This window comes from Equus przewalskii, chromosome 28, assembly GCF_037783145.1.
Source record: "Equus przewalskii isolate Varuska chromosome 28, EquPr2, whole genome shotgun sequence".
Lineage (NCBI taxonomy): Eukaryota > Metazoa > Chordata > Mammalia > Perissodactyla > Equidae > Equus > Equus przewalskii.
In genome coordinates this window covers 3,820,565-3,832,880 of record NC_091858.1, presented here as the reverse complement: position 1 = coordinate 3,832,880, position 12,316 = coordinate 3,820,565, and the positions used below count along the sequence as shown (strand labels likewise).

At 44.5% G+C, this 12,316-nt stretch overlaps 1 long non-coding RNA gene across 2 annotated transcripts; it reads right to left on the bottom strand.

Moving 5' to 3' along the window:
- Positions 1-555: 555 nt before the first annotated feature.
- LOC139080025 (uncharacterized) lies at positions 556-11,256 on the bottom strand. 2 transcript variants are annotated; one of them, XR_011534143.1, is made up of 4 exons: positions 8,351-8,483; positions 5,179-5,449; positions 4,455-4,571; positions 556-3,430 (listed from the first exon to the last, which is right to left on the bottom strand). It is a non-coding gene; the product is annotated as an uncharacterized lncRNA (long non-coding RNA). The 2 variants fall into 2 exon arrangements; XR_011534142.1 differs by lacking the exon at positions 4,455-4,571 and having other exon boundaries at positions 8,351-11,256.
- Between the last annotated feature and the right edge of the window lie 1,060 nt (positions 11,257-12,316).

Below are 12,316 nucleotides of genomic sequence, written 5' to 3'. Positions count from 1 at the left end.
GGCAAGTTCTCCATCATGCCCACTGTGACTGAAGCCACAGAAGCCAGGCCAGACTCCATCAGACGCCAGAAGCTCTGGATCCTCCTGCCTACCCTTCTGAGCGTGGTTGAAGCACCTCGCTTCAGGGTATAGGACAGAGGCTCCCCAGCGGTGCTGGAAGAGGGAAAGTATCAGCATCCGCAAGTAAGGAAAGTTAACACCCCGAGGGGGAACTTTGAGCCATGAAAGACAAGAAATAGTAAGGAGCAACAGGGAGACTCCTCCTCTTCCTGTCCCCCAGTGATAGTTCCAGGGTGCAATGATGCCACAGCACCTGCCTGGAAGACGCACTCAAGACCAAGGAACCAGCTGTGTCATTTTACGAAGCTATGGCCAGCTCAGGGACTCGCTAAATTCTGTTTGCTTTCTCTCCCTCTTTGCCTCACACTCAACCTTGCCCACCTAGGACTATACCTTCCCGGGAAGCCTTAGCACATAAGCTTCGTCTCAGGCTCTATTTTCTAGAAAACCCAGACTAAAACAAAGACCACGCAGAAAAAAGACCCCACAACAAAGTTTAGTGAAAAGAGAATTTATACCCAGAAGATAGTTGCAATTTTTATGCAACAATTAAAAAGCCTTGGAGCCAGAAAAAAAACAAAGCATAAATCAAAAATAGTTATGTAAGTGGAACAAAACCAGTTGACTTTGTTGACCTTAAACAAACAAACAGCCAGTTATTTCTACAGTACAAATGGGTTTATTCGGGATCAGCAAAGAATTGCAGTTTGGGGTCTGCAACCATGGCGAGCCAGGGGCAAGTCCCCCAGCAGCAAGGAGGAGAAGCTCTAAGACACGGGAAGAGGAAAGCGAGGCTCTATGTAAACAGAGTCCGCTGGAGGAATTGCAAGTTCGCACCACCCCTAGTGGCTTCGTGCTGGCTGAGTTGTGACAGTCTCTCACGGGCTGAGCTTCTTGACTCTGCTCAGATACAAGGAGTGAGAGCTCCCCCTTTTGGCCTCCTGACTCCAATTTAATGAGGTTTCTCTTTATTAATTTCCACAACTTCATGCTTGTCTGCAAAAATAAATGCCAGAAGCCAGTGCAGCTACATATAGAGACTTCTGAGGGAGAAGCTTGTGTTCCAAGACTTGTGAGCAGCCACTTTCTCATGTATGAAAGAGCTTTCAGATATGCAACAATCTGAATTTTCTACACATTTCAGATGTGCAAAAATCTGAATATAAGTATATATTCCCTTCCATGTTTATTGAAAAGTAACTTGAAGATGTATTCTAGCTAACTCATAAATGAATAAAAATTAGTAACTAAAAACTGGAACTTCAGATATAATAGGATTGGCACTCTTTTGTCATCATAAAGACCAACTAAAATAACAAAGAGCAGCACTGTGATGAAAAGGCAGTGTTTCTGAACCAGAGACTGCAGAGGGAGGAAGCCCTGCCTCCTTCTTGAGCATTATGTATCCACATATTCAACATCGAAATTTATGAGTGTATGAAATCTTCGTAGCACAACAGGCTCAGAAAGTAATCTATAGTAAACATGAAAGAAGAGGCGGAAATTTTTGAGTTTCTCAAAATAGGAGATAAGACCTTTGTAAAGGTAGAGAAACACTACGTCAGAGAAAACTGAAAAGAAAACGGAGTCAGATGCCCCAAGGCTGAAGCCCAGCTCTGCCCCAGCAGTGTATCTTTGGGCAAATCACGTAGCAGTCCGAATATTCGTTTCTTCATTTGTGAAATCAGGACCATAATTAAACCTACCCAGCAGTTTTGTTGCAAGGATAAGTTAAATAACGCACACTAGAAGTTCTCACAAAATGCTATAAAAATGTAAGGAATTCTTATTAACAGAGGTATTACAAGTTCTCTCACAGGAAATGACACTAGACGGGTCTGTCCCTGCTCTTCCACAGTCTGGTCTTGTCTCTATCCATGAACAAGAGATTCGAGGTGAAAGAATATGTCACACAGGGAAAAAATGAATATCCCGTTTTGATCTCCGAATGTCTAAGTTCTGGGTGTAACTGGAGAAGCTCACCAGCTCTCCCACGCGTCGCCCTCAGACGGACAGCACAGCTCTCTGCCCCATTGTCAGCTTCTCCAAAGTCTCGATGCATCCGACTTTTGCAACCTTATTTTCCCCACTTCTCCCACATGAAGCATTAAAGCCAGCCACTTGCCAATCGTCCCTGGACAGACAATTTCCCACTGATGCTGCTGGAGCCTGCAGTCGCCTCTGCCGTCACTGTCACCGCCATTGCAGCAGCCCACAGCTGTCCTCACCATTGCTGCTGCCAGAGTCAGGAGTCCATAGGCCCCACACACCTGAGGCTGCCGGGCTGCCCCTGCTGTCGCTGTGACGGCTAAAAGCAGGATCTGACAGAGCCTTCTCTCACCCCTTCACATTCCTATGCCCTGCACTGCCTCCTACTGGCAGGACGTGCCTGGAGAGCAGCTGGGGAGGAGGTCCTAGACGTGCAGTTCTCAGGTGTCTAGGCCCCCGTGACACAGAAGAGAGTCCTCAGGGCCAGAGATGAAGCCCCATAGGATGAACCCCTGAGATACAGAGTCAGCCTGGAATATCATTTAAAAGATAAATTGCACGTTCTTTTCATTAGAAGTTTTAGCAGTAAATCTTAAAAGTTTAATATAAGAACAGTAACAGTTTGCTAAATAGAATTTCAATCAAGGCAGGTGGAGGAAGAAACAAGGTGTCTGGGACTATGTCATTTCTCTCTTACACCTTTTTTTCTACATACTTTTTCATATATTTGGCTCAAAGAGGATCTATCTTAAGAGTCATAGTATATGATTTTGGAGTTTTTTCTCCTCATGAAGTTCTGTGTTTACACAGATGACAATCTGCTTTATATTCTCCTTCACAAAATATGAAAAAATTCCAGACTGAACTGTAACCGTGGCCCTCAGGACCAGTTCAACTGACCCGATCTTATCCACAGAGTAAGTAAGAGTGGTTTTTCAGGATCTGAGAGTTCCCCCTTGTCGAGTTCAGGCCGGCTGGAACCACCAGTCCATCATCTGGGCCCGTGCAAATGCCTGAGAAGTGACCCTTTTGAGGTCAAGGGGCTGAAAACTCACACTACCATTTTGTGAACATGGGTCCTACGAGGAGCCATGAAGTCTGACTACGCTTGCGCAGATCATGAGTTACCTCCCTTCCCCTCCCCTCCAATCACCTGTCTCCACACTTCAGACCACACTGCCTTTCAACCCAGAAATTTTGCCCCAAGCCCTGAATGGGGAGATAGATCTGAGAGCGTATGCCTCCTGTCACCTTGCAGATCCGTCTAGCAGCACAGCCTTTCTTCCCTCAAAAACCAGGGTGCCACGGTGTCAGCTTCTGTGGGCATCAGGTGGCAAGCCCGTGCTCGGTAACAGCACTTTGTCATAAAAGAATTCACAGCCTAAGTGGAATGAAAGGACAAAAATTAAATACAGTTTTCCAAGGTTTTTTAATGTTTTGAATGTTAGAGGACCAATCGATTGTATAAAGATTAGAATATTGTATGGTATGATCTCTATTATTCTGTCTTTATGATTATCTAGATGTTTACAAATATTTGCTCTCTCAAAAAGTACATAAGCATCTCTCCTAAAATTATGCTATTCACATCCCATTTCCTAAATGTGTATGAGCGTCTATTTCCCTGTTTATTTAAAAGTTTGAAAGTACTTAATAATTTTTATATCAAATTAACAGCTTTCATAAATATTAACTATCACAGTATTTTACTGATAGAATTTCAACAAATAAAGCACATAAGGAGATCTTTCACTCCAAGTTACATCTAGAATGCTTACCTTTTTATGAAAGTGAATATCCACTTATTAATAATAAATTCAAATCCAGTGCCATGTGAATGTGATTAACGTTAAGTATGCTGCTAATCAATGGAATCACAGGATCACCGATTCCTCAAGTCCAGCGGTGGCAGAAATGACCCTGAAGTCAGCATGGAGCTATTTGACTTTCCAAAGCCCCCAGTCAAAGCCAAATAACACATTTCAGCAGAATAGCAAGGCCGAAGCCAACTTTTGATGCATCATAAGCTGTGAGTGCATGTTATTTTCTGTTTCTTTTTTTTTTTTTATCAAAAAAGACAGAGAAACTTCATTTGAGCCCACTCCTGCCTGGAATTGGCTGGACTGAACAAGAGCAGCTTGCTGATGAAGCCGGGATAACTTCCTCCCCTAAATAAAAGCCAAGTTCCATGGGAAGAGCCTGGCTTCAGTTCCAGTCCAGCAGGAACTCCCAGCTGCCCGCAGGTCTTTTCCAGGCACCTTTGGCAGCCCCAGTGTCTAGGAGATCTAAGCTTCCAATGCACTTGCTCAAACTTTCAAGCCAGGAAAACCTGGTTGGTGGAATATGAAAGAGACAAGTACAAAAGACAAACCAAGGTGTCTCCTGGAATCTCCTCGCGCAATTACCTGCTGGCTACGAAGATCTGCTCAGTACTCCCTTTGCTCTCCTCCTACCGTCCTCCTAAAGGTCTCTCCTTTTACTTAGAAGAAATAATTTAGGGAAAGCTTTCCTGGGAGGTGTCCCTGGAGGAAGGCAAAAGAGGATATTTTAGATCTGCCGTGGAGAAGCAGTCAAATTTTAGATCCCCTCTTATTTGCTCCAGTGTGGGCCTGAGAGCACCTGCTACATTCCTGACGGTCCCTTGGTCACCTGACCCACTCTATCTTTGACAATGAGCCAAGGGCCTACCCTGAAGGGGTGTGGAGCCCAGGGCCAACCCCACTGAGTATCCCTTCCTTCCCACCAGGCCTCTCCAGGAGAACATCAAAAGTACCTTGAACAAGAAAAGGACATCACCAGAGGTCTGGGTGGAAGAGAGCAGTTGTGCTAAATTGACTTAGTTGGCAAATTGGCCTGTGGGCTAAACACGGTCAGTTGCCTATTTTTATGTGTCCCGTGAGCTAAAAATGATTTTTACAGTTTTCATGATTAAAAATTTTTAAATGTTTAAAAAAAGCAGAATATTTTATAATGTGAAAATCAAATGAAATTCAAATTTCAGTGTGCATAAGTAAAGGACACAGCCATGCCCATCCATTTACAGATTGTCTACGGCTGCTTTCACTCTAGAATAGAGTTGTATAGTGATGACAGAGAGACTATATGACCTGCAAAACAGAAAACATTTACCATCTGTCCTTTGGTAGAAAGTTTTCTTACTTCCGGCCTCAGCGAAGGTGGCACAGCGCTTTACAACTGAGATCTACGCTTTGGAGCTTGAGGCCTCTTTTACCAGCTGTTATCCAAAACACTCACTTCTTCAGTCCTTGTCGCTCCAAGGGACCTTTTCTCCAATCATGGGGCTCTGTTTGTTCCAATTTATCCTGTGACCAGGGATAGCCATGGGTATGACCCAAGCGTCGCTCCTTGAGTATTGATGATGATGATGATGATGATGATGCTGATGATGAAGATGATGATGATGAAGGAGAAGGTGGAGAAGAAAGAAATAAAAAAGAAAAATAACAAGATAGCATTAGGATTTACAGACACAATGCTAGGTCTATTCATCACCCCAGTCAATGCCCATACCACCCCTATGAGATAGACACTGTTATTGTCCCAATTTAACAGATAAGAAAACCAAAGCTTGGAGAGAGGTACAGTATAGTAAATTGCCCAGGGTCACAGGGAGGGGCTGCACTCCGGTGTAGCCCAGTTTTCTGCCTCCTGAGCCTATGACCTTACCGCTAAGTCAGATTGCCTCCCCCGGCACCTTCTGAGTCCCAGGAAGCCTGAAGACTACTTGTTACATGATTGATTTTGCTCATCCTGACTGCTTACTTAGCACCAGGGTACGTGGGGAGGTGGGGTAGACAGGGAGTGGTCAATAGCAGAGAAAGGTGATTCTCGGAAACATTACTAAAGGTAAGGAGAAAATAAATGTTGACGATAACATCAGTCATCCACAACAAAGAAGTATTCCCAGCATCAAGTGACCCAATTTGCAAACACAAAAATCAAACACAGTAATTAATTCTCCACGTGCAGAACTCAGATGCTGGGCAGATCTGAGTCTTCATGAGAGTTCTAAGAATCCATCTTACACATCAGGAATTAGCTGCAGATGAATGAATACTGTTCTATCCTTATAAATGAATTTTTTTTTTATTTAAAGATTTTATTTTTTTCCTTTTTCTCCCCAAAGCCCCCCGGTACATAGTTGTATATTCTTTGTTGTGGGTCCTTCTAGTTGTGGCATGTGGGATGCTGCCTCAGTGTGGTTTGATGAGCGGTGCCACGTCCGCACCCAGGATTCGAACCAACGAAACACTGGGCCGCCAGCAGCGGAGCGTGCGAACTTAACCACTCGGCCATGGGGCCAGCCCTATAAATGAATTTCTAATGGATATAAATGCTGTAGTTTAGAAAACAAATTCTTTTAAAGGGCTTATTGAATTTATATTATCTTTTTGTCATTATGCTTCCTTTTTCCAATCAATAGTTCCCGCAATTGGAATAACTATTGCCCCAGATATCGTCATGCTGAAAAGTGATCAGGGACCATGACTGCAACATTTGGCCTGACAGTGGAACAAAATGTTTGTGATTGATGCTTTCCAAATGAAGTCAGGGTGTCTGGGCACCAGATTTGGAGCCCTCCATTTCCATGAGTCTTTCAGATTGAATTACCTAGCTCTGTCTACGCAGAGCCACAAGAAATGAATATGGAGAAAATTTACTTTGGGTTTCATCCAGAAGCTTATTCTAGAAACAGATTATATTTTTCGCCAACTATGAAGTGGGCACTTGCTAACATAAGCTTTCTGTTTTCTAATAATGAATGGCTGCCTCAAGCCGCAGTGAGCTCTCTGTCACTGGGAATGTATGAAAAAAAGCTGGATATAACCATTTATCAGGGTCAATGAGGATGGGATTTCTACCCTGGGCAGGAGATTCTAATAACCTCTAAGGTCCGTTCTGATTCAAAATCTATTATTCTAAGATAAGACCCAGAAGCATTTTTCTAAGACTACCCCAAAGAAAATTTAATAACTGCAGGCACACAATGGCTCCTGTTCATCACTTACCTGCTGCCGCCACCCGCCTCCCTAGCTTTCCATTAAGTTCGCAAGAGTAGAAGATTTGGCTTCTGGGCAGCAATTTAATACGTGCGTAAAAGTGACATGAGGATCCTGCCATCGAGAGAACTGTAGTCCAGGGAACAGGGCATTCTTTATTAGTCCTTCATCAATTAAGCAAGGAAAACTTCAGGCTCCAAAATGAACTCTGTCTCAGGGGCAACAGAGAGAGAGATCATTTTGTCGAAGGAAGCAGAAATCCACCGGGGACAATGGAGCCTCTGTTTCACATGGGAAAAGGGTGGGGGTGTCTTATCTACCTTAAACAGCTCTTTTCAGTGAGGGAGAAAAATCCCCTTATGAGGAGCAAGGTGACTCCAGGGACTTTCTCAAACTCCACGTCCTTCCCTATCAAGATTCTGTCACGTGCTACTCTGTAGGAACATACATACTCCTTCTCCTACAAGACTCTTTTGGTGGAAAAATGGTATGGACAGGAGTTCCTTCTATATCTTGACACGGTGCAGAAAGACTTGAAACTACAAGCTGTGACAGGTGTGTGTGCATGTGGATGGAAGGGGATGATGGATGTTTGGTGGTATCATGACATCTAGTGAGAGGTGGCCACTGCAAAGAGATAATGTTAGAAATGAGGCTGACCTCTGGTCATGGAGGGCCTTGTGTGCCAGTTTAGATGCTCCTGCAGGTGTTACAGAGCTGATAAAGGATTATGAGAAGGGAAGTGATGGAGAAGTAGATCTGTCAACCATCTACTTATGGAATATACTTGGATGCCCCATGGGCTTTCGAAGCCAAGGGAAGAAGCTTTGACTGGAGATAGTAATTTGAGTATCACAGCATATAAGTGGTTGATGAGGACATGGGAGGCGTGAGACCACCCAAGAGGCCAGCATAGATGAGAGGTGTGGAGAAAATCAGGAGCCTACAAGTGAGATCAGAAAGAAACAATCAAATAGGTACAAGGGCAACCAGAAGATTCAGGAGAGCAAAGAGCCCAGAAGCCATGACAGCATCATCAAAGCACCACAGAGCACCACGTTCCTCCCATCCAAGCACCACTTCGTCTTTGGGGGACAGGGGTGGGAGGGGTCTGGGGTTCAGGCAAACCCAAACCAAGAGCGACCACTCCTTGGATGATCAGTCTCATTCCTGGAACTAAAGAGAAGAGTGCTGATGTGGAGACATGAGATAGTAAAGTGGTTGGGCTCACGGCACTAGTCTTGGTGCCAAAAGGCTGAGTTATGATCTCTGACCCTTACCTTGTGACCTTGGGGAAGTCATGTTACTCCTCTCAGCTTTCATCGTCTCAACTGGAAATTGAGGGTGTTGACTGATCTGCTGTCTGTTCTCAACTCCAACAAGCTCCATTTCTATAAGGAAAGGAAATTATCGATTGTCTCCCCAGCCCTGGTGGACCAGCAATCATTATCCTCCCTGTGCCAGAAATACAGAAATTTAATATAGGTGTCCAGCTGTTTCAAAAAATAGAGCATTCTTTTTTCTACTACAACCTGCCATAATGCACCAGCCCCACATCACAGCTGCCTCCCAGTATTACAATTATAATGCTCTCTTCTTCCTGGTCAGTAGCAGGAACAGGTCTCTTGGACTACTCTGAAAGTCAGCTTAGAACGTTCTTTAAAGTCTTAAATGAATCATTACAGCTCTGCAAGCTCATCTTTGAGAAACACAGTAGTTCAGGGGGCAGAAGGAGCATTTTACACGTGTCTTGGTGAAATAGGACTTGACATCACAGGGGACATAGTGAGACACACCTGTCCCTCCCCCACCAGGAGTGTCAGGCTACAGGATACCCCTATGCAAAGCCCCCACTCCTCATCACAAGATACTTCTGCCCAAAGCCCCTGACACACACAGCTCACACAACTTCAGTACAAACCAACTGTACGTTCCAAGATGCTTCTGACCACAGAAAAGGAAAAAAATAGTTCTTGGGGGAAAAAAAAAGACCTCTTACTACAGATAAAGACAGTCCTCGTAAAGAAAACAGACCACTTGCTCAAGTAACTGAGCTATTTCTGCATAAAGGTGTAGAAGAGAGCAAATGTGACTTGAAGGTAACAAGACTGGGTTGTTGAGCCAGGAATCCAGGCCCTTCTCCCAGCACTTCTTCATGCACTCTGATTACCAGTAAAGAGCAGAATCTGTTTTAAAATATTGAAGTTGTGGTCATTGGTACACAATACCACAAGTACTTAACACTGAGATGTGTCAATTATTCCATCTATTGATGCACAATATAATACACATCATAGCTGGCTAAAGAACTACTTGTCGCCTAGAAAGGGTTCGATAGCAGGACTCCCCATCCTGGCCCACCCATTAGACTCAGGATGGTGTTATTACCACTCCATTGTCCCACAGTGTTTACTAGATCAATGGCTTCTGTCTTCTCTTTCCATCTGGAAACGTGATGTCTTTGAGTCCAGCCTGGTGTCAAGAAGAGAAACTCGTGGCACATAGCAGCAGAGAGGGACCAGGTGGATGACAACATCTGTGAGTTGGGATGAGCCCAACCACTGTGTGTCCACAGGCTACTGCAAGCCTGGGGTTCCCCCAGTCCCCATGGCCCCGCATTGCCACCTCTATCTCTAAGGGCTCACCCCTTAGAAATGCTGGAGGATTAGAACTGGTCTGAGAGGTGAGGGGAGAGGATGAGCCTTGAGTGTAACCCAAAGCGATTTTTGGCTGCTGAAATTTTAGAAAAACATCACTGTCCCCAAACCTGCACAAATATCTTCTTTGCCCAGAATTTGCCCTGAAACAATGCTTTAGTAGAGTCTTACTAACAGAAATAACACGTGTCTTGTAATCCACTTATAGCACCTAGGGCATCCCCAAGGTTAGCCGTCTATCTCCACTGAAGGTGCCGACTCCCTTTTCCCCTCAAAGGGAAATGCTTCAGTTCAAGTCAAGAAATTTGGAAGATGTCGTTAGTGGGATGAACCCAGATTTCAAACTACATAAAGTCCAAACTCATGAGTGCAAATTTGGTTGATACCAAACACAACAGTTTCTTTATCCTGGATGGCGGGAACTTTGACTATTGTTATTAAACAGGGAGCAGAGCAGAGATTGAACGCTGAGCAGCTGAACAATGGATGTGAATGCCTTCTGGTCCTTACAGCATTTTACGGTTCCCAAAGGCAGGGCAGCCTCATCATTTCCACTCTCTCCTCTGACAACTGTGTTCAACGCATGGGCATCTGACAATCAGAATGTGGAATCTGTCTTTCAATGTCTTCTAGCGTGGATGTTCAATCAATACAGAATAGTCCAGCCCCTCTGGCCTTCAAGTGAAGATGGATTGTACAGTGTGTAGACTTCTCAAGAGGAGCAATAGTGTCAGAGCACTGAAATTACTATCAGTGGAGCCACCAAGATGCCGTGGACAACAGCAATTGCTTCTCTGTGCCTGTTTCCCCAAGCATGGGGTGAGGGTTCCAGGCTGAAGGACTGCAATTCCACGCAAGTAGAGGTGAGGATGCCAGGTGAGACGACATTAGAGTTATTTGAAGCCAGCGACCTCTGCCAGACCATCAGTTCCTTGAGGGCAAAGACCCAACGGCCTCCTTCCCCGTTCACTGCGTTACCCAGCACAGGTGGCGCCTGGCGCACAGTGGAGACTCAGCAAGCCTTTCTTCAAATGAGTTCCCTGCCGCCTTCCGAAGGGCCGGTGCCATGGCAATGGCTGTGTACTATGTGAACAGCTTTGCGTGTTATTTTGCCTCCTGAAAAATGGCAAATTAGATTAAATAGCACAAGCATTTTCAAACACAATAGTTTGGACAGGATGCGCACAAATGCAGAAGAGATTTTCAAACCAGTTCCTCTCATCACCTTCTAGCTGGGAACGGCAGACTGATAAGAAAGCACTTGTGTAAACAGGGGAGGAAAGGAAGGGAGGGGATAGGGCAGAAGGTAACAAGGAGAGGATTAGAACAGACTCGAAAAGAAGTCAACAGCACACATCTTTTTCATCATTCTCCAAATTTTTCTTTGAAACAAGCCTAATTATTTCCTCGACTTCTCCAAACATTATCATTGGTTTGGGGCTGGCTTTTCACATGAGAGTAGACCTAGAGGAGATGGCGGGCCTAGAGGGATGGAGATTTTCTTGTCTTTATACCTCGGCGCCCTGCCCTCAGGTTTAAATTTTTGTAGTAAAAAACACAATATTTCGTGAGCTTTCACATACATTATCTAAGATTGTGATAAATGGAATTGTTACCCATACCATCTCGAACTCTTGCTGATTATAATGATGCTATCCAGGAAATGTGGTGCTGCCAGCTTAACCCCAGCCAGAAAGCACAGCTCCTCAAAGACAAGCTGGCGAGCGGCAGTCTGGGCAATGCTCTTAACAGCCACGCTGCACTCTTCCCATTGCCAACGCTGTAAGATGGCAGATCCCAGCCACTGGGGAGTGAGAAAGGCTGAAATTAAAGACACAGTTGACAATGACTCAAGGGCTCGACTTTGAGCAGTTGCAGCCAGAAAGACTCAGAATTCTCTGTAATTAATATAGCTAGCTGCAAGGAAATGATTTGTATTGCTTTTGGAGCTAATCCGGTAAACTTGAACTAAATCAGGGAGGGGTGCTGGTTCGTATCCCTGGGGAAATGGGTTTCCAGACCGCTGGAATCAGGGAGTGAGCTTAGGTTCAGAGACCCCTGGGCGCTGACCCCGCTTTACGGCCACACCCATGAGCCTTCAGCCCTGCCAGTGCTGAGTTTGGCACAAGAACCGGGAAAGCCCAACAATTGCAAACATTCTCTGAAGCCGCAGTTCCCATGGGAATGACTGGAGACACTTTAGAGACTGTTAATGCCTAGACCTCACTCCCGGAGATGCTGACTTCACTAATCTGGGGTACAGGCTAGGTATTCAAGTTTTCTGTTTCTTTTGTTGTTTTTTTAAAAAATCTTTTTATTTTTTAATAGGCATTACATGTATAAGGCATAGAATCAAAAATGTACACAGGACAATACAATAAGTTTCCATCCAACCTCTGTCCTCTACCACTCACTTCTCCTCTCAGAGGCAACTTCCAGAGATCATGTTAAAACAGATGAGAAATCATGTATATTTTATATAAAATGAAAGTGTAACATGCGCTGTTCTACACTTTGCTTTGCTATATTATCTACGTGTCGCGACACTCCTTGGTTTTAAAAAAGTTTTCTCTTTTAGTAATATCTTGC